Genomic DNA, 5836 nt, shown 5'->3' with positions numbered 1-5836 from the left:
GTAAGCAGACAAAAACTAATAATAAGCCTTAAATATACAGTATAAAATATATCAAATTACTAAAGTAATCATAGATTACATGGAAGGTAAAATTTTGGCTCAATTTGTATTCATTGTTATAACATTGGTCTAAAACTGCATAGTAAATATTATTCAAGTGATTCTAAAAGTATTCTAACCTGTATACATTATGTTAGTCATAACAGTAAATGTTATAATGTATAATTACATTTGAAATTAGCAAATATGTTTAAAGAATGCATAAAAGAGAAGCAGACATAGATTAGGCTTCTTCAGAATAAAAAAAAATAGTAATTCTACCGTTGAAATAGAGAAGTCAAGCTGAATGTTTGAATGGAAATTCTTGCATTGATGAATGCTGTCACGGTTGTAAGAGTTTCAGTGAAATAAACCTTTGAAATTGAGAATGGGTCTGTTTTTGCAACCTTAGATGTGTTTCCTAGAAATAGATGTTTGGACAAATGTAGGCGCTGATAGTAAATGAAAGATATAAAAGTAGCCAAAGGAAAAGTTAAACAGTTTAGAAAATTGTACATATGACATTTATACTAGGAAAGAAATATCCTTATACCAAATTGGTCATCCTCATACCAAAATGGTCTCCATCACTGAAATTGAGATTTGAAGTAAATTTTTAAAGTATAAAATATCATTGATTTGCTTTTACTCTTTCAGTCTAATGCATTTTCAATACGCTTATTTGCAAATATAAAATAATTAAAAGAAAAATTTAAAAAATCTTTTCTCTCTTTTTTTCTTTTTTTTTGAGACAGAGTTTTTCTCTTATCACCCAGGCTGGAGTGCAGTGTCACCATCTTGACTCACTGCAACCTCTGCTTCCCAGGTTCAAGTGATTCTCCTGCCTCAGCCTCCCAAGTAGCTGGGATTACAGGCATCTGCCACCACACCTGACTGATTTTTGTGTTTTTAGTAGAGGTGGGGTTTCACCATGTTAGTCAGGGTGGTCTTGAACTCCTGACCTCAGGTGATCCTCCTGCCTCAGCCTCCCAAAGTGTTTGGATTACAGGTGTGAGCCACCACACCCTGCCCCATTCTATCATATCTTAATAAATGCTTTTACCATGCGAGTATTTTCATCTTCTACTCAACTAAATTCTTTTCATTGCATTGCATCTTTAATTATATAATTTTTTTCACTAGTGAATGTATGGGAAATATTTTCCTATTAAAAATAACCTTTGAATACAATTTAAACAGTTGTACATTACTCTATCATATGTTTAAGACATAATATACTTAATGGTTTACTGCTTATAAAAGTGATTACTCTATGTTGGTTTTGATCTGTGTTACCCCAAGTAAATTCTTACTACGTTTCCCACCATTCTTTTCCTGCAGCGTTCTGGGGTTGGATTAGCCACAAGAAAAATGTATGTGAGATCGTTCAACAGAAGTTAAGTTCTGAAGGTTGGAGAAGAGGTCAGGTGCTGCTGTAGTTTGCACATATCTTCAATAATCTGCTTCTTACCTTCTTAGGGTATGAGTCAGGGTGGGGAGTGGGTCCTCCAGGCCCACAGCTACTTCTTCTCTCACTAAATGTTCTCCTGTAATCTCTACACATCTTGAACCAGGTACACGTGTTGCCCCATGGTGAAATGGTCAAGCAGGTGACTGTAGATTTGAGTTGGATGAGATGATATCACTGCCAAGGTTGTCCTCAAGGGTTCCAGTATATACTGAGCTGCCCATCATTTCATATCCAGTTTTTCTTCTTAATCGCACATCCTGATGACACACACCACTGGATGCAGAGACAACAGCCGTGCATGGTGTGGTTGCCAGCTCCTGCATGGCACAAGGCCAAATCCTCATAATGAAGCCCTGATGCCATGTGACTTGGGTCTTGTGCCCTGATAAAACTGATATACTTTTTGTCTTCAGAAAAAAAAATATTTGTTTCTATCAACAATGATGTCACAACAATAATGATGTCTATAGGATTCATTTCTTATAATAAAATGAGAGTGCCAAAGTTAGGAAATCTTAATAATTTTGAACAGATCATAATTTGTCAAACAATATCAAATACGACTATCAGTGTTTGAAATATTATAATTCCCAGAGTCACTGAATCTCTCTCAGAGTCTCACTGACTATTATAGTTTTATTTTGCTTAAAAATAATTTTTTTTTTTTTTTAAGATGGAGTCTCGCTCTGTCACCCAGACTGGAGTGCAGCAGTGGCGTGATCTCCACTCACTGCAAGCCCCGCCTCCTAGGTTCACGCCATTCTCCTGCCTCAGCCTCTCGAGAAGCTGGGACTACAGGCGCCCGCCACCACGCCTGGCTAATTTTGTTTTTGTTTTTTGTATTTTTAGTGGAGATGGGGTTTCACCATGTTAGCCAGGATGGTCTCGATCTCCTGACCTCGTGATCTGCCCGCCTCAGTCTCCCAAAATGCTGGGATTTCAGGCATGAGCCATAGCGCCTGGCCAAAAATAATTTTTTTTAATTTAAACCAAAATATCATTTTAATTAATTTAATTTGAAACATAAAGATAAATTTTTTAAAAAGTTTCTACTACAAATTGCTTTTAAAATTTCTTTATTCTCTAAAATTTTAAATCTTCTACAACAATGTTGTAAAGAGGCGTAACTGACATGGATAAATAGAAGAATTTTTTTTTAAATATTGAGCATACTTTATATAATATGTATAATGAATTAGACAAGGCAAATCATCTAGCAAGTGATGGATTATTTTAAAGTATTAAACATCTATAATAATAACAATGACTTATTAACTTACCAATCATATACTACAATTGACTTCAGATGAACTAGGAAGTTGAAGAAAATAAATAAACTCTTTCAAATAGTATATTAAGATTCTGCTTTCAACTAGCAAACTCTTTTAATGTTTCCCATTGAAAGTGTTTTTCATCAGTGGCCTTTTATAGATAGCATGTTTAGAGCAATTATTTTCTTCTTTACGGCTACTTTTATAGGCCCCATTTTGTTGCATAGCTGCTTTTTACAATCAACCTTGAAATATTTGAGAATTCCCCCAGTTTACAGTTTCTAGGCTGTGTATCTATTTTGGTCTCTTCGGTGTCATTTACCATTCCAAAAATTTTCAGCCAGAGTGATGATTAATATCTAAACACTTTTAGACAAATATTTGGTTAGCATGCAAACATTCATCACATTTCATGGTTCTCAAATGAAAGTTCATGAATGTATTTTTGCTATTCATGAAGTGTGTTTGAGAATATTTGTTTTTATTTCATCCTTGCTATTCTAAAATAATAATCACATTTGAAATAATCTAGATGACTACATTAAAACAGTGTATTACTACATGATTTCAGAACCTACATTTTCATCTATCACTATATTCCATAAAAATTTATTTTTTAATTGATGTTTCTTATTTGCAGTAGTAATTGCAGTTGAAAAGGATTTCTGTAGATTCAGGCTGTGATTACTTAAGGAATTTAATACACTGACATTTCTATTTGTTATCAGGAAAATAACAATCTGGCAATTTATCATTTTAATTTTAATGGATTTATGGGAAAATAGAGTAGGCTTAATTTGTAAATAATATTTTAATTAAATGTAGCAATCTAATATCATCAAACACTGCATAAGAAAGGTTTTATAAGTTTTACCATCGTAGAAATAATTTTCAACATTATAGTTATTTCTTGAGTATATTTTATGTTCTCCCTATCATTAGCAATGCTTTATTAATTTAGAGAAGTTTTTAAATAAGCAGTATTTTGTTTTTACTTTTGCATTTGGAGACATTCCACTAAGTTAATTGTTTAATCAAATTAATAGTCTAGTGCTTCAAAATAAATTTCTCATATAAAAGAAAAAGTGCTTATAATGATTATAATTATTAAATTGATGATTCTTTATGCTCAAATCAAAAGTTCAATTTGACAAATAAAACAAAACATAGAAAGAATATACAATTTTAGTATTAAACACAACATTGGTAATGTTTTTTCAAAAATTAAACGATGTAACTTACATTGCCATAATAATCATAATAGTAGTACTTATTTTTACTCATTTTGTATTTTCAAAATAGTTTGCAGGTTTTTTAAAAAATTTAAAATGTACAATAGCAAAAAGCATAAAAGAATCTAACGTAGAAAAAACATTGGAATGCTATCCACTAATTATAAATGTCTGTTCAGATTTTTGAAAATGTTTTTTCTAAATTATTCAAATATGAAAATCTAATTATATGCTGCAGAACTAAGCTGCACCCTTCTCTTATAGTATAAGAGTCTCATATTTCTGACCCTAGGTCCTCTCAAAGTGAAAAGTATATATTTCCCTAGACATCATTTTAAAATTTCCAGCATTTTTTGTAGCAATTTATAAAATATTACAATACTTATAGTATATCAGTTCCAATTCTATTCCTCGCCCTTATTTGCTACTGAATTCATATTTAGGAATTTAAGGATATTTATTTACATGTCAATATACATACTATTAGTCACCTTTTTAAATATCTTGATTATACAGTCACTGACAGACGTTTAATTTTCATTGAAGAAATCTTAAAATATTGAATTAGTTTTGTTCACTAGAGATAAAAAACATTTCTTTATATAACATTAAAAAGGTTTTATACATTCAAAATTAATATTGACAGTAAAGTAGTTTAAGTTTTCCAAAAGTAGTTCCAATGAAACAGGCAGTTTTGGAAGTGAATAATAATGCTGATAATAGACGCCTTTTATGACTCAGCTGAGTTATATGCAGTGAGAGATGTTATGAAATTTAGTAGAACAGGGCACTTAGTAGGACATTGTCTTGTCATCTAGTCATATGGAGCATAGAGGGAATTTCCACTGGACTATAAGAAATGCTAAATTTATGCGCATTTGCCTGATAGCATCCTCGCAAGAATTAAGCACACATGCCCCTTCTGCCCTATTAAAAATATTTTCTATGTTAACTTTTTCCTTTCCTATTTATTTTATAAACCATAAGTGATTTCTGGTTGGCTTAGTTTTGTTTTGTTATGCAAAGGAGAAGCAGTTCCTCAGAGCTGTCAAAATTTTTCTTTGCCAGGTTTATTTTGAAAAGTGATGTCATATAGGTACAACAATTGTATTTGAAAAGTATATGTCAATTAACATCACTATTTCTCTCCAAAATTAATAACAGTCTGTATTTACAGCATTGACTAGCGGAATGTTAAGTGGTGTGTAGTTCAAAATAACAGCACACAAACTGAAGTCAGACAATTATCATTCTTTAGGAATGTCTCACACTGAAGCAGATGTATTGTAGAAGCCTGAGTTTTCAAAAGCCTATGTTATGTATTTATTTACTTTCCTATTCTGGCCAATCTTTTTTTTTTCTTTGAGGCGGAGTCTCACTCTGTCGCCCAGGCTGGAGTGCAGTGGCCGGGATCTCCACTCACTGCAAGCTCCGCCTCTCAGGTTCTCGTCTTTCTCCTGCCTCAGCCTCCGGAGTAGCTGGGACTACAGGTGCCCGCCACCACGCCCAGCTAATTTTTTGTATTTTTAGTAGAGACGGGGTTTCACCGTGTTAGCCAGGATGGTCTCGATCTCCAGACCTCGTGATCCGCCCGCCTCGGCCTCCCAAAGTGCTGGGATTACAAGCGTGAGCCACCGCACTGGGCCTATCCTGGCCAATCTTTTAAAGAAAATTGTACATCTACTGCATTAGCCTGAGACAACTAAAAAAGAAGCTCAATACTGGATGCTATAAGGGTGAACATAGACATCATAGTCATTTCATCCTCAGTATTCCACAATAAAGTAAATATAAATAATATAAATAATAAAGTAAATATATAA

The sequence above is a fragment of the Rhinopithecus bieti genome, unplaced genomic scaffold (genome assembly GCF_001698545.2).
Source record: "Rhinopithecus bieti isolate Rb0 unplaced genomic scaffold, ASM169854v2 scaffold_9996, whole genome shotgun sequence".
Taxonomy (NCBI): Eukaryota; Metazoa; Chordata; class Mammalia; order Primates; family Cercopithecidae; genus Rhinopithecus; species Rhinopithecus bieti.
Note: the sequence above shows the minus strand (reverse complement) of the source record.